The 27,778-nt window shown below is 38.7% G+C and overlaps 1 non-coding gene across 1 annotated transcript; it reads left to right on the forward strand.

The window, feature by feature from the left end:
• Positions 1-21,475: 21,475 nt before the first annotated feature.
• On the forward strand, positions 21,476-21,583 carry LOC112780917 (small nucleolar RNA R71). Its single transcript, XR_003191723.1, has one exon. It is a non-coding gene; the product is annotated as a small nucleolar RNA R71 (small nucleolar RNA).
• Positions 21,584-27,778: the final 6,195 nt, after the last annotated feature.

Consider the following 27,778-nt stretch of genomic DNA (forward strand, 5'->3'; position numbering starts at 1 on the left):
TCTCAAACCTTTACCCAGAACAAGTGGACAACGCCACTACATCTTAATCGGTGTCTCAAACCTTTACCTAGAGCAAGTGGACAATTTTCTCAATTAGATTCAATCTCATTCCATTATATCATCTCATCGTTAATTTAATCCTTCACATCTTAATCTCTTTCAATATCAATCTAATACTCCCAAGATCCTCAACCAATATCTCATAATTCTTATAAATCACAACTTAACTACATATTCTACAGTATCTTTTTTCCCTTGAACCCCATTGCTTAACTCTAATAACATTATCTCTTTTCACACTTCTTAAACCCGAATCCGTGGACTAATAAGTAATTTAACTTTTTAAAACTTCAACTAAATAAATAAATTCCTTTTTATTTTTATTCAAAATTAAATAAGTTAAATCATAAACCAATTTCAAAACCATTTCAAGTTTTAAAACCTTTTCAATAAGGTTCCAAGCCATATGAATTTAAAAATAAAAATCCTAATTGAAAATCCCAAAAGTATTTATCCTCAAATCCATTACTTTACTTACTTTAAAATCTTAAAAAGTACTCAAGCCATATCTATTTTGATGAATTAATCAAATCAAACTCATTTTTGAAACCATAACCAAAACTTCAAAAACCCTTCAATTTTTATAAAAATTTCAACAGAACCTCCCCTAAAAACCAGAGTTTACCACCCTTCACGGGTTCTCTCAATTTAACCTCAACCCAACAAAATCAGCATTTCAATTTAACATTTCCATGTTCGTCATGCAAAATCAATCATTATCAATTTCAATATAAAATTCAAAATCAACATGACCAAACATCATAATATCCATCTTTCAAACACAACATACTCAATCACAGCAGAAAAATTATTTACATCACAAGCATTCATTCATTTGCGTTAATCTACTAAACTTGTCAGGTATTCAAAGCTCAAAATATTTTTATTTTAAAATAATCCCCTACCTCAATAGTCGGAAACCTTTAAAAGTTAACGCGTCAAGAGTCCCATTTATTCTTAACTCGCAGCAGCAACTTCATTGATTTTCAGGCAATATCAACAGTGACATCAAGGATCACAACAACAACGACTCATCTGACATAAATTGGTATTAACGCAGAATGGACATTAAGTGAAATTAGAACATAATTGGTAATAGAGTATTACGATAAATAGAAACGGAACCAAATAATCTCACCACGAGAAACAAAGTAGGATGACACAACAACAACTATTATTTCAATCATGCAATTTTTGGAACTTGACCCTAGAATGTTAACATCGCGAAATTCTCAATCATTAATAGCAGATTAATAGATGTATGGATTTCAAGGCAAGAATAACTTACTACATTTAAAGAGAAATGAGGCAACGGAGCAGCAGTAGCTCTAGGGACCTTTACTGACAGTAGAGTAACTCGCAATAATTATTTTTTTCCTATCACAGACAACCTCAGTAACAACTCTCACGGTAACGACAAATTTAAACGACAAAGAATATCTGAAACAAGGCTAGAGCTTACCAAGACAATAGGGGCTTGGCGGTAGTTTTTTACGGCTAGAACGACGGCGGTGAGCTCCACGATGGTGGATGGCCCCAGCAACGGCGTGGCAGTTTGGCACTGACGGAGGAAGAACAACGATCAGAGCTGAGGCTCCACGGACGACGATGGCAAGACGCAATGGTGGCCACGAGCACAATGGCGCACGCTCTCTTTCCACCTTACTCTCTCTCTCTCTCTCTCTCTCTCTCTCTCTCTCTCTCTCCTCTGATCTGCGAGCCTCTTCTCTGCGAACTATCTCCTCGGGCTTCACCTATGGACAACGGTAACTATGGCATCGTGGCAAGGACAACGACGGTGGAATGGGATGTGATGACCTCCCCTCCTCTTCTCCTATGCCGCATGAATTCTTTCTCCCTCTTTCAGCAACAATGGTGACAACAGCGCCTTAGTTCACCGGCACCCTTCTCTCTCTCTCTCTCTTCTCTCCTCTCTTCTCTGATTCACACGCTCTCTCCCTTTTGTGTGTGTGTGTGTGTGTGTGTAACATTGAAAGGGAAGGGGAAATGTGGGTGGCGGCTAAGGGGTTTAGGGTTAGATAAAAATTAGGATTTTATTTAGTTAGGATTAGGATTTTAATTTGGGGATTTTGGGATAATTAGGTAGAGAGTATTAATTTGAAATCTAATTTAATCTCTTAAAATTACTTTGAGAATATTATTATTTATCTATTTACTAATTAGCTTTCAGTCAAGTACTCTAATTTAAAATATAAGATACTATAATTAATTTTTTTCTCATAAAACTTAAAGTATTAAATTCTAAAAATATCAATTATTTAAATCAAATCATATAAAATTCTTATTATTTTATAATTACTAAGCTTTATAATTTAAATATAGAAAATTACTCAATAAATCATACAATTAGATAAAACTTTAATTTATCTCAAATTCAATTTATCAAAACTTGAGTCAATCTCCCTTAATCAAACAATTTCTGAAAATTGAGTTTTGACCCATTAAAATATATCAAAACTAGTTCTTAATCTAACATCAAAAAGTTTGGGTCTTAAAGACCGTGCTTACAAGAATCTGAAAGAGTAGTTGAAATCACAGGAATATCGGAAGGATGTGTAGGATTGCGTAACACCCTACCACACAGAGTTTCACGCTTAAGTCGTAAAACCGAGGTGGTGTGGTATTACGACCTTTAAAATGAAATATATATACATATAATAATTTAAAGAACGTAGTATATGAGGAGTCTTGAAAAATTGGTAAAACAAAATCATTAAATTAAAAGCGCAATGCTCAGGAATAAGGATTACTTTTGTACGAAGAAAGCTAAGGTTCACAACATATATATACAGAAATCAAGAGTAGAGGGTCAAGAGTACAAAATAACAAGCTCCTAACTCAACCTGCGAAGCTAAGGCTGGCCGGAGAATATTTACATACATATATACATAACCCAAAGCCCAACATACATATATAAAAAACCCTAATTCTCCATACACCTCTAAGAGGTACAAAGGTAAAACAAGTTATCAGGAGAGTTCTATACATATGATCACATATAAACTATACAAAATAAAGTCCCCAAAAGATCCACTTCGCTGTAGAGCTCCAGACGCCAAGCGAGGTGCCTCTCGACCTGCATCTAAAAAACACAAAATGTTCGTATGGAATTAGAACCGGGGTTCTCAGCATGGTAAATGTGCCACGTACATAAGATATAAGGTCTCGAAAAAGCCAGAGGCAATCCTAGAACTCCGACGCTCAAATTATAACTCTTAAAGAACTAAAATAGAAACCATAGGCGGGTGGTTCTCTAAGGATTCCTAAACTTAACCAAACCTTAACTAAAACCCTTACTCTCTCCGTCTTTCCTCCGTTCCTCCAACTCCAGTGAAATCCCATAGACAAACAAACAGACAATGGCAAATACAGATAGAATACAAGTAATACAGATATCAAGTATAACAATTAGCATATTAAAATCACTTAGGCATTCCCAAACAGTGCACAAGCAAGCAATTCAAACAATATGCATATCTTGCATGCTTGTCCTATGGCTGATGAGTCTCATCTGTCGATTATCAAGCCAACCCAACAAGTCCGGCTGCTAAACCCTGGACTATCCCCCGTCGCGCATCCCCTAGATTCTATGCATAGTTTTTTCTTATTTAAAATTTGCTCATTGAGGGTATCCTTCCCGGGAATTTATACGTGCCCGGTCACCCTTACGACGTAGGGTCAACAGAGTATCGAGTCTCAACCTGGAATACGTAGTGGCAAGTCATGGTACTTTACCCAGGGAATCTCGTATCTCAGATAATTGAGTGCATAAGCCAATAAACATTCATAATCATTTATAATCATTGAATAATCATTCTTTACAGCCATGGCATCACATATACTTCAGTTCTCTGCATTTTTCATTCATAATTCATCATTTTTCAACCTTACTTTACCCCCAAGTTATCACTTCTTCCTAGCTTCATCTCATTACTAGGCATACTATTAAGATTTAAGGGCTAAAAGAGTAAAAATAGAGGTTTAGAGGTTCGAAATTAAGCTTTAAAAATACAAAATTCATGTTTGCTGAAATAGGGGCTACGCATACGCATGGTCGTTCAAATTTCCATGCTCGCATACACATGCACCTGGCTCGCGTACGTGAGATATCCAACCAGAATAGGCTGGTCATGTCGCGTGCAGGTGGACACATACACAACCCCACAAAAATCACTGCTCGCGTACGCAAGCTATGAAAAACATCAAAAATGCTGAATGCTGCAGAATTTTTAGTTTTGCCCTTCAAACTTCTGATGCGCATAAACTTCATGAACCCAATTTTCATACGAAACAAGTTTTAAACAATTTGGGGGTCCAGAAACCGAGTTATGGCTCGCCGAAGTTCGGCCAAAAATTAGTTTTTCACAAAAGCTCATAAACCTCTATTACTACCAAAAAACCACACACAAAAACCAGCAACACAACATACCATATACAATGCCAACATCTCCACATCCAACCGCAATCAATCATACCTCAATATTACACAAACTTATACCTAAATTCCTCACTTTAATAAACAAGATGATCAACAATCATCATCTATGTATAATCAATGTTATCAACTTGTCAATCATTATTCAATCACCATTTATCATTCTATTTCCATCATACCAATGATCACCAACACATGCTCAATCCATGTCATCAATCTTTATCAAAAATACTAAGCATTTAACATACTTTATCATTCCAACCTATCCTATGGTCATCTAGCCTAAGTTTTCACAAGACATTATATATTAAATACGAGAAACCAAAATCATACCTTCGCTGATTTCCTCGTATAACCCAAAACAACCTACTTAGGTAAGAAGCAAGCCCACAACACCAATTTCAGCAACTAGCATCAAATCCCAAGCTTCCAATTAAGCTTCCAACATATCCAATTGCTTCATATCACTTATATACATACACCTAACACATTTTTCACATATACATGTACAAAATTCAATACCCACACACTTAATCAATGAATTCACTATGGGTTGAAAATTTTTATCGTACCCACGGACCAAACGAACCAAGTCCAACAATTCTCGCAAGCTAAATCAAACCTAGAGTACCAAAATCAACAAATCTCAACATATAAATCTCACAAAATTTCAAAATTCAAGGAGATAGAGCAACTGGAGTGAGAGTGAGGATTACCTATGAAATTGTTCTGATAAATTCATAGAGCTCGACGTGGTGGTCGCGTGGCTGCAAACGGTGCGGCGATTGGAGCTGGAGTAGCAAGATATGGTGGCTAGAAGTGGAACAAGGGTTTTGTTCTCCTTCTTCTTCCTCCCTTTGTTCTGAAATGTGAATGAGGAATGAGGGAAAGGAAATGAGCTGAAGCTCATTAGTTGGTAAGTGTAGTTTGGGCCTTGGGCCCAATACGGCCCCATTCACCGGCTCGGCCCAATCTTGGGCCAAATTTTTTAAAATTAGTGTCAAAATTTTTATTTTAATTAGGACTATCCTAAAAATTCACATTTCTATTCTTTTTTATTAAAAATTAATTTATTGATTAATTATTCGCTAATTTTACAGGGTTTACAATTTCAACTAAACAAAAATAGTTACAATAACGTGTGCGGAAAAGAGAATCAAAACACATCTTAACAAGAAAATCTGAATCAAAGAACTTTAAGAGGAACAAAAGAAAAGATGGTGTCTTTGGTCGAAACAAGTTCAAAATGAATAAAAGATGTACAATGTTCACAAAGAGAAGACAATTGAAGTCAATAGCATCATTTACAAAATTCAAGAGAATAATTAGGAACACAACCGAATGAAATATCCACAAAGAATGGAAAACTTAAGGGAAAAGCTATTTTCACGCTCAAAAGGAAAGGGTACAAAGCAAACACTTTTCAAAGAAAATAACAAAAGCATAAATATTGTATTATGTTAATGCAAATTCAAGTTGAAATAGATTATACAAGACTTGTAAAATAAAAATTAAATAGGGGCTAAGGCTAAAGATATCTTCTCCAAAATCTTGAAAGGTACTTGAGTGCATAATCAAATAAAGATATGTATTGAAATTGCAACAGAGTTAGAAGGAAATCAAATTCTATTCAGAAAAAAAAATTTGAGGTAAGGTCTTCCTATAAGTCAATAAAAGAACGGATGGTACACTGTAAACTTTTAACTACACAAAGAAGTTTTAAAGTTTCATGTAAAGGAGCGCATCATAAATTCAAAACTATCTTATCAAAATTTAGAAAATGGCTATGGAAAAAATCAAGCAAGAGAATAATTGAATTGAAATTTTTTCAAGAAGAATCCGAAACAAGAACTTCAGAAAGAAGTTACAAGAAATGATATATCACACCAAACAAGTTTGGAATTTTTCAAGGGATTGTATTGTTCACAAAGAGGAACACAAAATCGAGGACAACCTTGTATAAGAATCAATCAAAAGGTCTGAGACAAAAATCTGAGAGGATACAGTAGATTATGAGGCATCACAGCAAAACATGTTCAAATCATATCAAGTGATTACATAGTTCATGTAAAGGAATGCAAGTCAAGAGTTGGGATTTCAAAAACCCAAGGAATAACCAAGAGTACGATCAATCAAATTATGCGTAAGAGAATTCAAATTGCATTTCAAGAAAAGAAAATGAAACAAGGAATTCCAAGATTAAGGGTAGAAGAATGAATGGTACGTGAAATCACATGGCACGATAAAAGGCACATACTTCAATGCAAATTATGAAGGAAAAGATATATCAAGTTACAAAATACAAGCAAAGATTAAGATTCGAAACTGAGCTATCCTTGAAAAGCAGCTTCTAACGTTCCTAAACCTCACGATTCGCATAGCCTAATACTTCTATTTCACCTATGATAATCCATTAGTGTTCCCAAATACACAGACCAATAGCATTAGGTTGGCCAAACCGAATACCATGAAATATGCACGGTAAACTAACAGAGTTAATCAGTAGGTAGTCATGTGAATAAAGCTCTATCTCTCGTCATCTGGACAAGATCTACAACATGACAAATGCTTAGAGTATGCAGTTGAAGTATAGTCAGTCTATTCCTCGAGCTCTACAGGAAAGACAACTCTGATATCATAATTTAACACCCTTATTACCGAAATGTCACGCTTCTGGCTGCGCCACTCTGATAGCAAGGACATTACAACCACTTTGCTATATAATATGTAAAACCTAGAAAAATAATAAATAATTAATCAATAAATTAAATGAGAGTGAAAGAGATTAGAAAATTAAAATTTTATAATTTGGGAGAGTAAAAATGGTTAGGATTCGAATTAAAGCACTAATCTTAAAGGTTTTGGCTCAAAGTTGTGCCAACAAGCTAAAACAAATGAACTGGGCTTCACCAGGCCCAAGCCCACATTATTTATGCTCACACTTAAAATCACTTCAGCACAAAATCACCATTTGAGAGAGTGAGAGGGGCAGATAGAAGGAGAGAAAGGGGAAGGAAATCCTAACAAATATTATTTATCACCATCTTTATCTGTCCATAAATTTTGATTCAGAGCTTCAATTGACGAGCCGTTTGTTGCCACATGTTCGTCTCAAAATTATCTTCAATTTTATTCGAATATTGTGGTAAGAAACCTTGAAATTATTTCCCAATTTATGTTCTCTTGAATTTTGCATTTTTGGGATATATGTGAGTTAAAATCTTGTGATTTTAGTTATTCAGGGGTACTCTAGCATGGATTCCAAGTGGATTCCATCTCAAATTTGAGTGGGTTAAGGTAAAGAAATCTAATTCCTTCATTATCAATAATTTTAAATGAAACCCTAACTTGAAATGTGAATTAATTTGGTGTAATTAACTAGATTACATAAAGAATGATGGCTTACTTGGGTTGAGTTGTGTTGCAATTTTATGGCTTGATTTGATTGTGAAGAATTTTTTAAGGGTTGATTGACGTTGGGTGAGACTTGGAGTTGTCGGAAGGAGAAAGGATTCAAGGGCGTGAACCGCCGTCAAAGAGGTACGACTCTTAGTTTTGGATATATACCATGTAACATTATGTGAAAATCTAGGTTAATTGATTCTAGGATAGGATTGGATTGAAATTGATTATTGTGTGATTAGTTGATATGGATGTATGTATGAGTATGCATGATTTAAATTGTTGTGGTGTTCTTGACTATGAAGGTAATTTGATTGCCTATTGAGGCGTTGGTATGAAAATTGTACCGAAAGCTGAGATAGGGTGAGATATCCCCTATTAGGTAAGTCCTGGTAAGTGATGATTGCCATGTGTGAATTGATTGCTAAATTAATAATTTTTGGATGAATTGATAAGTGTTGTATGTTGTTGTTGTGAATGGGTATGTTTGAAAGAATGTGCTAAATGAGTTATAATTGGAATGGTTGGACTTGAAATAAATAGGGATTTATAAGTTTGTTTGAAGTGTTTAGAAATGGTATTGGAGTGAATTGTTGTTGGATTAAAGAGGATTCGATTATTTGAATGGCTTGTTAGTTTGATTATTGATAGAAAATTTATGGAATTGGAATGATTATGTTGCAGGTTGTTTGGTTAGGTGTGGGATGGGTAGGACTTGTTAAATGAGTATTGAGATGCATGGAATTGGCCTTGGAATGGTTTGAAAATGAATTGAAGGCAGTTTTGGTGAAAATTTACAATTTGGTAAAAACTGAATTTTGACCAACTTTGGTGCGCCATAACTTGGTGCTCGAAGCTTGGATTGGGGTAAAATCTATCTTAAATTGAAGCTAGTTAAATGTCTTTAAAATGGTTTAAGAATAAAAGAATCAGAATTTCATAGAGAAAGATATGAACGAATAAAAACTAGTACAAAAAACTGAATTATGAGATTATGTAGCAAATTAGAATTTCTCGTATGTGTGCCAACGCATAGTATGGTGCATGGGCATATAACAGGCCGAGAGAAAATGCTCGTGTGTATGCACGAGGGGTATGTGTATGCACACACAGGGGTCATGCATACTGGTGCGCGTGTATGCAAACCCTATACTGTTCGTACAGCAGCAGTACCAACAAGTGTACTAGGTCGTCCAAGTAATACCTGAGCGAGTCAGAGTCGATCCCACGAAGATTGTGGCTTGAAGCAAGCAATGGTTTTCTTGCAGGTCTTAGTCAGGCGGAATCAGAAGGAGTTGAATTAAGTATATGGAGTTGGGTAAAGTATGATGACATATAACTAATAAAGATATCGAATAGGAATAGAGTTGAAAGTCGGAGTTGCTTTGTCTTTCTGAATGAACTCTGGTATTAATGTCTTCCTTGCTTGTGAATGATATTCTTCTATGGTAGGCTGTAAGTGATCAAAGTCATTTTCCATGGTCATTGATCTCTTCTGCTACAGGTCAAACGCCATTGTCAGTGGTCATTCAATCTGACGGAGGGTGAAGCTCTAGCAAGTCATTCTCTTGGCGATCCTACTCAAAACGCCACAGACAAGGTCGAATCTTCCGGATCAGAGAACGCTGCTTCTTTGGATTCTAGCCTATACCACGGAGACCCTAATCTCTACGAAAATCGGCTGAACTGGTGTCTCGAGAAGTCCCCAACGAAGTCGTGGATTAACTGTCTGAGAGATGTATAAACATAACTGTTGGCTTGTGCTTTTCTTCCAGGTACTCACATGAACCCAAGTAGATACGGGTGTTTGTCAGGCACGTTCATCTTAATGTGATGAACAGAGCTAATTTGTCAGATCATCCTGCCCACCATGATGAAGATCGGGATATACATTTTAGAGATAGATCAAACACAGATCGAAGAAGAAACAGAAATACTTTTATTCATTCATAGGACTCAGCAGGGCTCTTCTCCTCAACCTAGGAGGTTTAGAAACTCATACTGAAGTAAAAACAAAGCAAAACGTGTATGATGGCTGAATGGAATCGAAAAACCTCTAAATTACATAAATAAAATCTCTTAAATACTAAACAGATGACTAGTAATGGTAAAATAGTCTATTTAGTACTAAAATTCACTTCTGGAGCCCACTTTGTGAGTGTTTGGACTGAGCTTTGATGAAGTCCACGTGCTTAGGCTTCCTTGGGTGTTGAACTCCAGCTTGGAATCTCTTTCTGGCGCTGGACGCTAGAACTGGTCAGATGGCTGGCGTTGAACGCCAGTTTTGGGCCATTTAATCCGCTGCAAAGTATGAACTATTATATATTTCTGGAAAGTTCTGAAAGTCAGCTTTCCATAACCGTTAAGATCTCTCCATTTGGACTTCTGTAGCTCGAGAAAAACTTTTTCGAATGCAGGCAGGTTAGATCTGGATAGCATCTGCAGTGCTTTCTTTGTCTCTGAATCAAACTTTTGCTCTAGTTCCTTAATTTCAGCTAGAAAATACCTGAAATTGTCCAAAAACACAAAAACTCAAAGTAGAATCCAAAAATGTGAATTTAGCACTAAAACCTATAAAAACTTAATAAAAACTAAATAAAAACTACTAAAAACTATATGAAAATTATTCCGAGGGTTACCTGAAAGTGTAGATCAATCTCGGAGGAGATCTTCTGTACGGGTCGAAGCTGACGTGTCCGGCTGGTGAGTGGCGACCGGAGCGGTTGGGTCCGACTTGTTGAACTTGATGATGCAGCTGATCCTTTGTCACCGGAGGGTGGGGGGTACCTGCAAGGGACTCCGATGCTTAAGTTAGTAAGGGTATTAAGCAGGTTTTTAGTAGAATCAGAGTATGAGTTATACCTGGGTGCTCCAGTGTATTTATAATGATGTGGAGTGACCTTTTTAGATAAGATAAGTTAGTTATCTTTATCTTATCTTATCTTTGGGTGAGGTCAGCTTATCTTCAAGGGAACCGCCCTTATCTCTGTAGGCTTGGGCTGCCTTTGGATTTGGGTCGTATTCCTTGAGTTGGGCCCTTTTTGGGATTTTCTGGCGGTTTAACTGAGCTCTTTGAGAAGAGGTCGGATTCTCCTGACTTGAAGAGGTCGGTCGACTAGTCAGTAGAACATCCCGGGTGGACAGCTCGACCCAGGGTATGAATAGTGCCCCTGCTCGAGCTCGGTCTTTCTTTTGAGGTCGAGTCTTGGTTTTAGGACTTCGATCTTTCTCTGGTGAAGCCGAACTTGAGCATTTTGTCGACTTTATCTTTGTAGAGTTCTTTTTTTGAATGCGGAACATTTCTTCTTTCATTTTCTCTGAAAGCGCGTGCTTTAGTGTCCTAGCCTTAGGAATGTGCGAGGGTTTAATACCCTTATTAGTTGGTTTTAATGCTTCGTTTCTCTTGGCTTTTTATTTTGAATTTTGCCCTCAAGAAATGGTTTTACCTTTTCTGTAACTTCTCTCTTTTCTTTGTTCTTCTGTTTCACCTGAAGCTTTCCTTTTCGTTTTTTCTCTGCGACGCTGTGTCTTGGTACTTTGTTGGCGTTTTGCTTGAGAGAAAACTTTCGTCGCTCCGGCTTCCAACTTTCTTCAGAGCTCTTTCTCCTTTTTCCAGGTTGATTTTTCCTTACTTTCTTTGTTGCTTGTGTTATGTTATTTCTGGAAAAAAGTTTGAACCTTTTGTATCCCGTGCATCTTGCTTAAAGCTTGAATCTTTTGTATCACTGCGTGTCTGCTTGTTTGCTGTTGTGGGGGGTTTTTTCTTACTTTTGAAATGGTCTTTCTGTACTCTAGGGTTCGTATTGCTTATTTTTCTTCTTTTGCGAACTGCATGAACTTTCTTGCTTTCTCGAAAGATTGCTCCTTTGATGTTTTTCGCCATGTTGATAGTTTTCTTTGCTAATGAATTTTGTAAAAGATAATGATGCTTTTTATTTCTCCGAAAAATGTTGTGTCTTTGATGGCTTCTTCTTGATACGTTTTGTTATTTGGTTGCTTTCGTTTGTTGACCAAACTGAGACTGTGGGTCTGGAGCTTAGTTGTTTTGATGGTTTTATCTGTGGCTTGTGGCTTTCTACTCGGAGTGTCGCTTTAGTTGAAAGGGGTCATTATCTTTCTGTATCGAGGTGTAGGCTTGTAGGTTTTCCTGAGTCCTTGTTCTATTGACTGCCTCCAAAGGATGCCCCTGAATCTTTTTGGTGTGGGTCCTGGGGTTTCCTTTTGTTGTTTGTACTGAGTTGGATTATGTTGGCCGAGTTGTTTTGATTTCGTCCGAGATGTTTTTTAGTAATCCAATCTTCTTTTCTTGTTTGTAGGACTAGTTGGCCATGTCTTCTCGCAAAAATATTGTAGAGACGTCCTAGAAGGTCCCTGAGGGGATGTCTGATTGGTTGGACTCCCTTGTTTTAATGTGTGTTTCCATGGTGAATGCTGAGTTCTGTGTGGAGCTTAGGAAACATCACCGCCTCTGTAAGAGTAGAGATCAAGAAAGGAATTATGAATTGGTAGCACCTGATTCTGAGGAGAGGGTTTGCTTCCCTGCTCTGACCCGGGGGGAGCGCCCTTTCTTTTATGCTTACGACTATTTTTTCAACCAGTTGGACATCACTTTTCCCTTTACTTCTTTTGAGACCCGATTTGTTGTGGTCGTGTAATGTAGCTCCGTCCCAACTCCATCCGAACTCCTGGGGCTTTATCAAGATTTTTCTGCTTCTTTGCCAAGAATTGGATGTTACTCCTTCTCAAACTCTTTTCCTTTATCTGTTTGTTTTAACTAAGCCTGGGATTTCTTCAAAAAAGAAAGCCTCGTGGGTTTCCTTTAGATCTGCGCAAGGGCATAAGGTTTTTACCATGTATGACGAGTCCTTTAAGGACTTCAAGAATTATTTTTTCAAGGTCCGAGCAGTTGAGGAAGCTCGGCCCTTTTTTCTGGAAGCGAATGATGAGCCATCCTTCCCCTTGTGTTGGCAACAGAATGTAGTAGTATCCCGATATACGTGGGAGATGCTCGATAAATTTGAGCAAGCTTTTGTAACTGTTTTGGAAGACCTTTGGGGGGAACCTCCTCATTTGGATACTAAAAAATCTTTGGGGGAGCCTTCCCTTGTCCGAACTGCATTGGGTATTACTTGATATATTTTGTTTCTTATTTTTACTTTGCTTTCTTCTTCTTTCCTGGTTTGTAAAACTGTTCGTTTTCATTTTTCAGAGATGGCCAAGAGTAACGACGCGATGAAGGCTTTCAAAAAGGCGAGAAAGGCTACTACAGCTCAGAACATCTCGACCAAGAAGGATGGGAAAGGGTACTCTCAGATGACGTCGAAACCGTTCGTGCCGAGCTCTCCTGGACCGAGGAGAATGATCCCTACTCCTCGAGTCCGTTTAATGGATCCTCCGCAGTCTTCTGCTGCTGCTGTGGCTTCTCCTCCGGCCATTCCTCCTTCCAAAAGACCTCGGACCGTTGAACCCTTCAATCTGGATGCGCCTGATTTTGATCCTATTCGATTTGTCGATCAGCAGATCGGTCCTTATGGTGCTCTCTCTATGGATGATGTTTCTCTCCTTCGTCACTTAGATTTTATAACTCGGAGTAGCATCAAGATGGCACATATGGGAGCTGCCCTGTACCGAACTGCCCAAGATCTTCCCCTTCATGATACTCAAGCCTTTATGGAGGAGGCTAAGCGGGAATTCGACCGGATGAAGGGTTTGAAAGAGGAGCTCGAGGTGAAAGTGGCCAAACTAGAGAAGGAGTTGGAGGGCGAAAAGGCTAGCTCTGTTGCCTTGGCGGCTTCTGTGAAGTTGGCTAAAGACATGGCATTGAGGCACAAGGAAAGCTATGTCACGACCTACCGGGAAGTGATGCGTCTCAGGGAGGAGCTGGAATCGGCCCGGGATGATTATGCCGAGCTCTAGGGTCACCTTGTAGGAAGTGTAAATGCTACTTATGAGAACCTGAAGGAGCAGGTTCGGGTTCTTGCCCCCGAGGTTGACCTTGCTCTATTCAGTCTGGATAATGTTATAAAGGATGGCAAGATCATCCCTAACGACCCTGATGACGATGATGTTGAACCACCTCCTGTGCCTGCCGTCAAGACCTCTGCAGTGCCGACTTCTTCAACTCCTTCAGCTGAGTTTGGTCACCCCGAGTCGGAACCTGATTGCCAGATCTTAAATCGGTATGACGGGACGGTAGATGCAGTGCCTCTTCAGACTCGCCCTCCTTCACCCTGTGCTGATGCTGCCGAGAAGCCTTCGGATCTTAAATGATTTTTCTAAGTGTTTGTGTAGATAGCCCGGCTTGTGGGCTTTTAAACTCTTTATTTTGTACATGATGTTTGCTGACTGTTGACACTCTTTTAGTTGCTTGTTTAGCAACTTCATTTTGAAAAACAAAATAGTTTCCAAGCTCTTGGGGCTGATTTTGGTGGCCTCTTGAGCTTGTTATTATTATAACTTTATGCTTTTCATATCATGTCTGTTTGCATCTGCCTTGGTATCTTTTTAGGTTTTTTGGATTGTCGGAGCTTTGTGACCTCTTTAAATTGCCCCTGTATTTTATACTTGTGGCTTGATTCTTCTGAGGTTGTAGTTGCTTGGATCCAACTTGTATGTCGGCTTCCTTATGTTGGCTTGGAGTTATTTATAGTAATCCTATTCGTTGGGACCTTTGTGAGGTCTCCGTTAGGAATTACTTTTATAACGTTAAGGTTTTTTTGGGGGGCCGACTTCGTCGTTTTAGTTACTTTTAGTAATCCTTCCTTTTGGACCTTTGTTAGGTCTCATTTTAGGAATTACTCTTGTAACTTGTTTGGGGGAGGCCGACTTCATCACGTCGGCCTCTTCTAAGTTATTTCTAGTAATCCTCTTTCTTGGACTTTTGTCAGGTCTCTTTCAGGGATTACTTTTATAACTTCATGTTTTGGGTCGACTTCATCATGTCAGGCCCTTTCTAAGTTATTTTAGTAATCCTCTTTCTTGGACCTTTATCAGGTCTCTTTCAGGGGTTACTTTTATAACTTGTTCGTGGGAGGCTGACTTCATCATGTCGGTCTCTTCTAAGTTATTTCTAGTAATCCTCTTTGTTAGGACTGGCCAGGCCTCTTTCCAGGGATTGACTTTTTATAACTTTGGTTATTGTGGTCGACTGGTCCGACTTTTTATGTCGGCCTGTCTTTTAAGTTATTTTTAGCAATCCATGTTTTGTTTCAGACCTCGTTGGGCCTCTACACCTGGATTTACTTTCTGATTACTTCTTGCATTAATCTGTTTTTGCCGCTTTTCATCTTTGCCGATTTTATAGGAATCGGGCGGTGAGTTTGCTTCTCACTTGGCCGCCTTTGTTGAAGTCAGGCGGTGAATTTGGTTTTCACCTTGCCGACCTTTGTCGAAATTTGGATGATGAATTTGACTTTCATCGTGGCCGGATGGTGAATTTGTTTTTACCTTTGCCGACCTGTAGCTTCGTAATCGGACGATGAATTCTGTTTTCACTTTTTTGCCGACCTGTTTGGAATCGGGCGATGAATTCTGCTTTCATCTTTGCCGATTTTTATTGTGATCGGGCAGTGAATTTGTGCACTCAGATTGATGCGTCTTGAGAATTTTGTAGAGAATCTAAAACTTTATTCAAAAGAAAATGCAGATATATACACGTGGGAGTTTTATCCCTCTAAATCGGGCAATTTTTAGATCTTGGCTTGGAGCCTCATTAAAAAACCTTTTCAAGCAAAAGAGTGCACCTTATCCTAAGATTTTATTACCTCTAACTGTAGTATCTTCTTAAGTTACAGGGGTGCCATGACCTAGGGAGCTCTCTCCCTTCGAGTTCGGACAGTCTGTAGTAGCCCTTTCCAAGTACTTCTATGACTCGGTAGGGTCCTTTTCAATTTGCTGCTAGCTTTTCTTCTCCAGGTCGAGTTGTTCCGATATCATTTCGGATTAGGATGAGGTCATTTTCGGCAAAGCCTCGTGGCACTACCTTTTGATTATATCTTGAAGCCATTCGACGTTTCAATGCCTCTTCTTTGATCCGAGCTCTTTCTCGGATTTCCAGAAGTAGGTCGAGTTCTTCCCGTTGAAGTTGGGAGTTGGCTTCTTCATTATAGTGGATCACTCTAGGGGACCCTTCTTCAATCTCCACTGGGATCATTGCCTCCATTCCCTACGCTAATCGGAAGGGTGATTCCTTTGTGGTAAAATGTGGCGTTGTTCGATATGCCCATAGGACTTGTGGGAGCTCTTCAGCCCAGGCTCCTTTTGCATCCTGTAGTCTCCATTTTAGCCCAGCCAATATGACGTTGTTGGCAGCTTCGGCCTGTCCGTTGGCTTGGGGATGTTCTACGAAAGTGAACTGGTGTTTTATGTTCAAGTCGGCCACTAACTTTCTGAAGCCTGCATCTGTGAATTGGGTGCCATTGTCTGTGGTGATGGAGTATGGAACCCTGGTGCACAAAATTGTGATCTCAATGGCACCAACAACTTGGTACGCACAATTGTAATATCACTCTTTTTCACAACTTCGCACAACTAACCAGCAAGTGCACTGGGTCGTCCAAGTAATAAACCTTACGTGAGTAAGGGTCGATCCCACGTAGATTGTTGGCTTGAAGCAAGCTATGGTCACCTTGTAAATCTCAGTCAGGCAGATTCAAATGGTTATGGAGTTTTAATAATTTAAAAGATAAATAAACATAAAATAAAGATAGAGATACTTATGTAATTCATTGGTGAGAATTTCAGAAAAGTGTATGGAGATGCGTTGTTCCTTCTGAATCTCTGCTTTTCTACTGCCTTCATCCAATCCTTCATACTCATTTCTATGGCAAGCTGTATGTTGGGTGTCATCGTTGTCAATGGCTACTTCCCGTCCTCTCAGTGAAAATGGTACTCTACAGTTTCCCGCATGGCTAATTAGCTGTTGGTTCTCGATCGTGTAGGAATAGGATTTACTATCCTTTTGCGTCTGTCACTACGCCCTACAGTCGCGAGTTTGAAGCTCGTCACAGTCATCCCATCCCAGATCTTACTCGGAATACCACAGACAAAGTTTAGACTTTCCGGATCTCAAGAATGCTGCCAATTGATTTTAGCTTATACCACGAAGACTCTGATCTCACGGAATAGAAGGCTCTATTGTCAAGAGAGGCAACTATGCATCGTAGACCAGGAATCCAAGAGATACACACTCTAGCTTGTTTTCATGTAGAACGGAAGTGGTTGTCAATCACGCGTTCATAAGTGAGAATGGTAATGAGTGTCACATAATCATCACATTCATCATGTTCTTGTGTGTGAATGAATATCTTAGAATAAGAATAAGCATAAATTGAATAGAAGAACAATAGTACTTTACATTAATACTCGAGGAACAGCAGAGCTCCACACCTTAATCTATGGTGTGTAGAAACTCCACCGTTGAAAATACATAAGAACAAGGTCTAGGCATGGCTGAATGACCAGCCTCCCCAAATGGCATATGAATTCGAAAATAGGGAAAAAGACCCCTAGTACAATAGTAAAAAGTTCTATTTATACTAGACTAGTTACTAGGGTTACAGAATTAAGTAAATGATGCAAAAATCTACTTCCGGGCCCACTTGATGTGTGCTTGGGCTGAACATTGAAGCTTTCACGTGTAGAGGTCTTCGTTGGAGTTAAACGCCAGTTTGTAACTTGTTTCTGGCGTTTGACTCTACTTTGCAACTTGTTTTTGGCGTTTAACGCCAGAATAGGGCAGAAAGCTGGCGTTAAATGCCAGTTTGCATCATCTAAACTCGGGCAAAGTATGGACTATTATATATTACGGGAAAGCTCTGGATATCTACTTTCCAACGCAGTTGAGAGCGTGCCATTTGGACTTCTGTAGCTCCAAAAATTCCATTTCGAGTGCAGGGAGGTCAGAATCCAACAACATCAGCAGTCCTTTGTCAGCCTCTGAATCATATTTTTGCTCAGGTTCCTCAATTTCAGCCAGAAAATACCTGAAATCACAGAAAAACACACAAACTCATAGTAAAGTCCATAAATGTGAATTTTTCTTAAAAACTAATAAAAATATACTAAAAACTAACTAAATCATACTAAAAACTATCTAAAAATAATGCCAAAAAGCGTATAAATTATCCACTCATCACAACGCCAAACTTAAATTGTTGCTTGTCTCCAAGCAACTGAAAATCAAATAGGATAAAAAGAAGAGAATATACTATAAATTCCAAAATATCAATGAAACTTAGCTCCAATTAGATGAGCGGGACTAGTAGCTTTTTGCCTCTGAACAGTTTTGGCATCTCACTTTATCCTTTGAAGTTCAGAATGATTGGCATCTATAGGAACTCAGAACTCAGATAGTGTTATTGATTCTCCTAGTTCAGTATGTTGATTCTTGAACACAGCTACTTTATGAGTCTGGGCCGTGGCCCTAGGCACTTTGTTTTCCAGTATTACCACCGGATACATACATGCCACAGACACATAACTAGGTGATCCTTTTCAGATTGTGACTCAGCTTTGCTAGAGTCCCCAATTAGAGGTGTCCAGGGTTCTTAAGCACACTCTTTTTGCTTTGGACCATGACTTTAACCGCTCAGTCTCAAGCTTTTGGCTTGACACCTTCACGCCACAATCACATGGTTAGGGACAGCTTGGTTTAGCCGCTTAGGCCAGGATTTTATTCCTTTGGGCCCTTTTATCCATTAATGCTCAAAGCCTTGGATCCTTTTTACCCTTGAATTTTGGTTTAAAGAGCTCTTGGCTTTTTCTGCCTGCTTTTTCTTTTTCTTTCTTTTATTTTTCTTTTATTTTCGCCCTTTTTTTTTCAAGCTTTATATTCACTACTTTTTCTTGCTTCAAGAATCATTTTTATGATTTTTCAGATTATCAATAACATTTCTCCTTTTTCTTTATTCTTTCAAGAGCCAACAATTTTAACATTCATAAACAACAAATTCAAAAGACATATGCATTGTTCAAGTATTCATTCAGAAAACAAAAAGTATTGCCACCACATCAAAATAATTAAACTAATTTCAAGGATGAATTCGAAATCATGTACTTCTTATTCTTTTGTGGTTAAAACATTTTTCATTTAAGACATGTGATGGATTCATAGGACATTCACAGCTTTAAGGCATAGACACTAGACAATAATGATCATGTAATAAAACACAAACGTAAATAAAACATAAAGCATAATTTTTGAAAAACAGAAAAATAAATAGACAATGAGATTAAGGAACGGGTCCACCTTAGTGATGGCGGCTAGTTCTTCCTCTTGAAGATCCAATGGAACGCTTGAGCTCCTCTATGTCTCTTCCTTGCCTTTGTTGCTCCTCCCTCATGGCTCTTTGGTCTTCTCTAATTTCATGAAGGAGGATGGAATGCTCTTGGTGCTCCACCCTTAGTTGTCCCAAGTTGGAACCTAATTCTCCTAGGGAGGTGTTAATTTGCTCCCAATAGTTTTGTGGAGGAAAGTGCATCCCTTGAGGTATCTCAGGGATTTCATGATGAGGAATTTCCTCATGCTCTTCTTGAGGTCCATAAGTGGGCTCTCTTGTTTGCTCCATCCTTTTCTTAGTGATGAGCTTTTGAGATGAATCTCTCCATCTCCCATGACTCAGAGGTGGAAGCTTTTGCCTTCCCTTTCCTCTTTCTAGAGGTTTCTCTGGCCTTAGGTGTCATAAATAGTTATGGAAAAACAAAAAGCAACACTTTTACCACACCAAACTTAGAAGGTTTGCTCGTCCTCAAGCAAAAGAAGAGAAGAGGGAATAGAAGAAGAAGAAAAAAGATGAGATGGAGAGGTGTGAGTGGTTCGGCCAAGGGAGGTTTTAGGTGGTTATGATGTGTGAAAAGGAAGGAGTGATGGTTTGAAGTTGAGTGGGTGGGTGTAGGTGGGTTGTATGATGGTTTTGGAGGAGTAATGGAGGTGATTGGTGGAGGTTATTTTGGGGAAGAGTGTTATGGAAAGATGTGAGGAGGAGAGAAGAAGAGAGGTGGGATAGGTGGGGATCTTGTGGGGTCCACAGATCCTGAGGGGTCAAGGACTTATCATCCCTGCTCCATTTAGGGGTGTAAACACCCTCAGAGTGCAATCCTGGCGTTTAACGCTAGATTGCTGCTTGTTTCTGGCGTTTAACGCCAGCTTTTCTCCCTTTCTTGGCGTTAAACGCCAACTTGATGCTTGTTTTTGGCGTTAAACGCCAGTCTGTAGCTTGTTTCTGGCGTTTAACGCCAGCTTGATGCTTCTTTCTGGTGTTAAACGCCAGTCTGATGCTTCTTACTGGCGTTTAAATGCCAGTAAGCTCTTCCTCCAAGGTGAGCTATTTTTAATGCTGTTTTTCATTCTGTTTTTGATTTTTCAGTTGTTTTTATGACTTCACATGATCATCAACCTACAGAAAATATAAAATAACAATAGAAAATAAATAGATATAATTAAATAACATTGGGTTGCCTCCCAATAACCGCTTCTTTAACGTCAATAGCTTGACAGTGGGCTCTCATGGAGCCTCACAGATAATCAGAGCATGGTTGGGGCCTCTCAACACCAAACTTAAAGTTTGGCTGTGGCCTCCCAACACCAAACTTAGAGTTTGAATGTGGGGGTTTTGTTTGACTCTGGATTGAGAGAAGCTTTTCATGCTTCCTCTCCATGGTTATAGAAGGAGAACTTTGAGTCTTGAATACAAGGTAGTCCTTATTCAACTGAAGGACCAACTCTCCTCTGTCCAGAGGACATCCCATGAGGCTTTTCTCACTGGGACTCACGTCCTCCTCACTCTCTCCAGGTTCGGCCATGTTGGTCATGGTTATGGCCTTACACTCTCTCTTGGGATTTTCTTCTGTATTGCTTGGGAGAGTACTGGGAGGAGTTTCAGTAATCTTCTTACTCAGCTGACCCACATGTGCCTCCAAATTTCTAATGGAGGACCTTGTTTTATTCATGAAACTTAGTGTGGTCTTGGATAGATCAGAGACCATGGTTGCCAGGTTAGAATGGCTCTGTTCAGAATTCTCTGTCTGTTGCTGAGAAGATGATGGAAAAGGCTTGCTATTGCTAAACCTATTTCTTCCACCATTATTGTTGAAGCCTTGTTGAGGCTTCTGTTGGTCCTTCCATGAGAAATTTGAATGATTTCTCCATGAAGGATTATATGTGTTTCCATAGGGTTCTCCCATGTAATTCACCTCTGCGATTGCATGGTTCTCAGGATCATAAGCTTCTTCTTCAGAAGATGCTTCTTTAGTACTGTTGGATGCAGCTTGCAATCCATTCAGACTCTGAAAAATCATATTGACTTGCTGAGTCAATATTTTGTTCTGAGCCAATTTCAGAGTATCAATTTCAAGAACTCCCTTCTTCTGAGGCGTCCCATTGTTCACAGGACTCCTCTCAGAGGTGTACATGAACTGGTTATTTGCAACCATTTCAATGAGTTTCTGAGCTTCTGCAGGGGTTTTCAGATGAAGAGATCCTCCTGCAGAATGGTCCAATGATATTTTTGACAACTCAGACAGACTATCATAGAATATACATATGATGCTCCATTCTGGAAGCATGTCAATAGGACACCTTTTGATCAATTGCTTATATCTTTCCCAAGCTTCATAGAGGGACTCACCTTCCTTCTGTCTGAAGGTTTGGATTTTCACTCTAAGCTTGCTCATCTTTTGAGGTGGAAAGAATTTGGCCAGGAAAGCACTGACCAGCTTTTCCCAAGAGTTCAGGCTTTCCTTAGGTTATGAATCCAACCATGTTCTAGCTCTGTCTCTTACAGCAAAAGGGAAAAGCATAAGCCTGTAGACCTCGGGATCAATTCCATTGGTCTTGACAGTGTCACAGATTTGCAAGAATTCAGCTAAAAACTGATGAGGATCTTCCAATGGAAGTCCATGAAACTTGTAATTCTGTTGCATTAGAGAAACTAATTGAGGTTTAAGCTCAAAGTTGTTTGCTCCAATGGCAGGAATTGAGATGCTTCTTCCATAGAAGTCAGAAGAGGGTGTAATAAAGTCACCAAGCAACTTCCTTGCATCTCCACCATTGTTATTAGGTTCGGCCATGTCTCCTTCTTTTTTGAAAATTTTTGTCAGGTCCTCTCCAGAGGGTTGTGCCTTAACTTCTCTTAGTTTCCTCTTAAGAATCCTTTCAGGTTCAGGATCAACTTCAATAAGAATGTCTTTATCCCTGTTCCTGCTCATACGAAAAAGAAGAGAATAGAAAGAAGAGGAATCCTCTATGTCATAGTATAGAGATTCCTTTATGTGAGTAGAAGAGGAGAAGAATATGAGAGTAGAATGGAGAAGAGAGAAGATGAAGAATTCGAATTTCAAATTAAAATAAAAGGAAAATATCTTTGTTTTTATTAAATTAATTAATTAGAATTCGAAAATATAAAAAGAAATAAAATTGAAATTTAAAACAATTAGTTAATTAAAAAGAATTTAAAAAAAGAGGTTAGTGATTTTTGAAATTTGGAGAGAGAAAAGTAGTTAGGAGTTTTGAAAAAGATATAATTGAAATAGAAAACTTTTAAAATCAAACAAAAAGTCAAGTAGTTAATTGAAAAAGATTTGAAAATTAATTTTTTGAAAAGATAAGAAGTTAGAAAGGATTTTGAAATTGATTTTGAAAAAGATATGATTGAAAATTTAATTTGAAAAAAAAAATTTGAAAAGAAATTTAAAAAGATTTGATTTTTGAAATTAAAGTTGATTACTTGACTAATAAGAAATTAAAAGATATGATTCTAGAATTTAAAGATCGAACCTTTCTTAATAGGCAAGTAACAACTTGAAAAATTTTTGAATTAAAACATTAAATGTTAGTGAGATTTTCGAAAATATGAAATAAAGATAAGAAAAAGATTTTGAAAATCAAAATTTAAAATTTTCGAAAATATTGGAAAAAAATGAAAAAGATTTGATTTTTGAAAAAGATAGAATTTTTAAATTGAAGATTGACTTGACTAATGAGAAACAATTGAATTTTAAAACTTTATGACTAAATCAATTCAAATTTTTGAAAATTATGAGCAAAATAAAGGAAATATTTTTTTTTATTTTTGAATTTAAATGAGGGAAGAGAAAAACATAAAAATGATGCAAAACATAAAAATTCAAGATCAAAATACATGATGCATGCAAGAGCACTTTGAATGTCAAGATGAACACCAATAACACTTTGAAGATCAAGATGAACATCAAGAACTTATTTTTGAAAAGTTTTTAAGAAAAGAAAAACATGCAAGACACCAAACTTAGAAATTTTCAATGGCTAGACACTAAGAATTCAAAAATGCATATGAAAAACAAGAAAAGACACAAAACAAGAAAATACAAAGATCAAATAAGGAAATTCATTAAGAACAACTTGAAGATCATGAAGAACAAAACTCAATGCATGGATTTTCGAAATTTTTTTTTGAGAAAAATTAAAACATGCAATTGACACCAAACTTAAAATTTGACACTAGACTCAAACAAGAAACACAAAATATTTTTGGTTTTTATGATTTTATTAATTAATTTTTTTTGTACTTTTCGAAAATAAGAAATAAAAAGCTTAAAATTAAAATAAAATTACCTAATCTGAGCAACAAGATGAACCGTCAGTTGTCCAAACTCGAACAATCCCCGGCAACGGCGCCAAAAACTTGGTGCACGAAATTTGGCGCCAACAACTTGGTACGCACAATTGTAATATCACTCTTTTTCACAACTTCGCACAACTAACCAGCAAGTGCACTGGGTCGTCCAAGTAATAAACCTTACGTGAGTAAGGGTCGATCCCACGGAGATTGTCGGCTTGAAGCAAGCTATGGTCACCTTGTAAATCTCAGTCAGGCGGATTCAAATGGTTATGGAGTTTTAATAATTTAAAAGATAAATAAACATAAAATAAAGATAGAAATACTTATGTAATTCATTGTTGAGAATTTCAGATAAGCGTATGGAGATGCGTTATTCCTTCTGAATCTCTGCTTTCCTACTGCATTCATCCAATCCTTCATACTCCTTTCTATGGCAAGCTGTATGTTGGGTGTCACCGTTGTCAATGGCTACTTCCCGTCCTCTCAGTGAAAATGGTCCTCTACAGTTTCCCGCATGGCTAATCAGCTGTTGGTTCTCGATCGTGTAGGAATAGGATTTACTATCCTTTTGTGTCTGTCACTACGCCCTACAGTTGCAAGTTTGAAGCTCGTCACAGTCATCCCATCCCAGATCCTACTCGAAATACCACAGACAAGGTTTAGACTTTCCGGATCTCAAAAAATGCTGCCAATTAATTCTTGCTTATACCACGAAGACTCTGATCTCATGGAATGGAAGGATCTGTTGTCAAGAGAGGCAACCATGCGTCGTGGACCAGGAATCCAAGAGATACACACTCTAGCTTGTTTTCATGTAGAACGGAAGTGGTTGTCAATCACGCGTTCGTAAGTGAGAATGGTGATGAGTGTCACATAATCATCACATTCATCATGTTCTTGTGTGCGAATGAATATCTTAGAATAAGAATAAGCATAAATTGAATAGAAGAACAATAGTACTTTGCATTAATACTCGAGGAACAGCAGAGCTCCACACCTTAATCTTTGGTGTGTAGAAACTCCACCGTTGAAAATACATAAGAACAAGGTCTAGGCATGGCCGAATGGCCAGCCTCCCCAAATGGCATATGAATTCGAAAATAGGGAAAAAGACCCCTAGTACAATAGTAAAAAGTTCTATTTATACTAAACTAGTTACTAGGGTTACAGAATTAAGTAAATGATACAGAAATCCACTTCCGGGCCCACTTGATGTGTGCTTGGGCTGAGCATTGAAGCTTTCACGTGTAGAGATCTTCGTTGGAGTTAAACGCCAGTTTGTAACTTGTTTCTGGCGTTTGACTCTGCTTTGCAACTTGTTTCTGGCGTTTAACGCCAGAATAGGGCAGAAAGCTGGCGTTAAATGCCAGTTTGCATCGTCTAAACTCAGGAAAAATATGGACTATTATATATTGCTAGAAAGCCCTGGATGTCTACTTTCCAACGCAGTTGAGAGCGCGCCATTTGGACTCTTGTAGCTCCAAAAATTCCATTTTGAGTGCAGGAAGGTCAGAATCCAACAGCATCCACATTCCTTTGTCAGCCTCTGAATTAGAGTTTTGCTCAGGTCCCTCAATTTCAGCCAGAAAATATCTGAAGTCACAGAAAAACACACAAAATCATAGTAAAATCCAGAAATGTGAATTTTGCTTAAAAACTAATAAAAATATACTAAAAACTAACTAAATCATACTAAAAACTATCTAAAAATAATGCCAAAAAGCGTATAAATTATCCGCTCATCAAACCCCGAACCTTGTGACAATATTTCTATATAGGAATTTTAGACTTCTTTGAGCAGTGACGTTTGCTAAGGGTTTTTCCTCGATCCACTTTGTGAAATAGTCTACTCCTACTATGAGGAATTTGACTTGTCCCGATCCCTGAGGGAAAGGTTCGAGAAGGTCGAGTCCCTATTTTGCGAATGGCCAAGGTGAGGTCACGCTGATGAGTTCCTCTGGTGAGGCGATGTGAAAGTTGGCATGTTTCTGACATGGTGGACATGTCTTTACAAACTCTATGGCTTCCTTTTGTAGGGTTGGCCAATAAAATCCTGCCCGGAGTACTTTTTTGGTAAGTGCCAGCGCTCCGAGATAATTGTCATAGATGCCACTGTGTACTTCTTCTAGAACTTCCTTTGTGTTGGAAGTCGGCACACATTTTAACAGTGGTATTGAAATCCCTCTTTTATATAGCGTATTGTTTATGATAGTGTAGTATTGTGCCTCCCATTTTAACCTCTTTGCTTCCTTTTCATCTGTGGGGAGTGTTTCTGTTTTGAGGTAGTTAATTATGGGAGTCATCCATCCTTGATCCTGACCTGTTATGGCTAGGACTTTTTCTTCTTCCAAAATTGATGGGTTCTGCAGCATTTCTTGGATGAGGCTTCCATTGTTGCCCCCTGGTTTGGTGTTGGCTAGTTTTGAGAGTGCGTCAGCTCAGGCATTCTGTTCTCGGGGTATGTGACGGACCTCATATTCTTCAAGTTGTCCGAGCTGTTCCCTGACTTTGTCCAAGTACTTTTTCATGGTGGAATCTTTGGCTTGGTAGCTCCCTGTTATTTGTGAAGTGACTACTTGTGAGTCACTGAAGATAATAAGGTTTTGAGCTCCAACCTCCCTAGCCAGCTTCAAACCAGCCAGTAGCGCCTCATATTCCGCTTGGTTGTTTGAGGCAGGGAACCCGAATTTGAGGGAGAGTTCGATTTGGGTTCCTTGGTCGCTTTCAATTATCACACCTGCGCCACTTCCCGCTTTATTTGAGGAACCGTCCACGTAGAGATTCCATTCTGTGGGGATTTCTGGGGTGTCTGAATTCCGCAATGAAGTCGGCCAGGTATTGTGACTTGATGGCTGTCCGAGTTTCGTATTGAAGGTCAAATTCGGACAACTCAACTGCCCATTGTAAGATTCTGCCTACTAGGTCTGTTTTCTGCAAAATTTCTTTTATGGGCTGGTTGGTCCGAACCCTAATGGTGTGAGCCTGGAAGTAAGGACGAAGTCATCCAGATGTTAGTATGAGAGCATATGAAAATTTTTCTACTTTTTGGTAGTTCAGCTCGGATCCTTGTAATGCTTTACTGATGAAGTATACGGGTTGTTGCCCACTGTCGTCTTCTCGAACTAGTGCTGAGGCTAATGTCCGACTTCCCACCGCGAGGTACAATGTGAGTAGTTCTCCCTCCCGTGGCCGAGTTAGGATAGGTGGTTGTCCCAGGAATCTTTTGAAATCTTGGAAGGCTTGCTCGCATTTCGTTGTCCATTCAAACTTCTTTCCCTTCCTTAGAGTGGCGTAGAAGGGGAAAGATCTTATTGCCGATCCGGCTAGAAATTTGGACAAGGCTGCCAACCTTCCATTAAGTTGTTGTACCTCTTTGACACAAGTCGGGCTCTTCATGTCGAGTATGGCCCGGCATTTATCCGGATTTGCCTCGATTCCTCTTTGTGTGAGCATAAAACCCAAGAATTTGCCAGCTTCTACTGCGAAGGTGCATTTTGCAGGATTGAGTCGCATGCCATGCTTTCTTATAGTGTCGAATACTTGGGTCAGGTCGACAATAACGTCTCTTCACTTTGTGTCTTTATTAACATGTCATCCATATAGACTTCCATGATTTTTCTGATGTGATCCTTAAAGACCTTATAAATTAATCTCTGATAAGTAGCTCCCGCGTTTTTGAGACCAAAAGGCATGATGATGTAGCAGTAGTTTGCTTTTGGGGTTAAGAATGAAATTTTTTCTTGGTCGGATGGGTACATGGGGATTTGATTGTATCCCGAATATGTGTCCATAAACGAGAGGTATTTATATCCGGAGGAGGCATCTACCAGAGCGTCGATACTTGGGAGTGGATAAGGATCTTTTAGGCAGGCTTTGTTGAGATCAGTGTAATCGGTGCATATTTGCCACTTTCCATTTGATTTTTTCACCAAAACGACGTTAGCTAGCCATAGTGGGTACTTGACTTCTCTTATGAATTCTGCCTCCAGTAGAACTTGTACCTACTCTTCCACAGCTTGGGATCATTCTGGTCTGAGCTTTCTTCGTCTCTGTTGTACTGGCCGAGATCCTGGATAGACTGCCAGCTTGTGGCACATTAATTTGGGGTCTATGCCTGGCATGTCTGTAGCCTTCCACGCAAAGAGGTCAACATTATCTCGTAAGAACTGTACGAGTGAATCTTTTATCTCTCTTTTTAGGATTGTACCGATATTGGTTGTTTTGTCCAGGATGTCTCTGATATGGACTTTCTCTATTTCGCCTT

Source organism: Arachis hypogaea, chromosome 19, assembly GCF_003086295.3.
Source record: "Arachis hypogaea cultivar Tifrunner chromosome 19, arahy.Tifrunner.gnm2.J5K5, whole genome shotgun sequence".
In the NCBI taxonomy this organism is placed as follows: domain Eukaryota; kingdom Viridiplantae; phylum Streptophyta; class Magnoliopsida; order Fabales; family Fabaceae; genus Arachis; species Arachis hypogaea.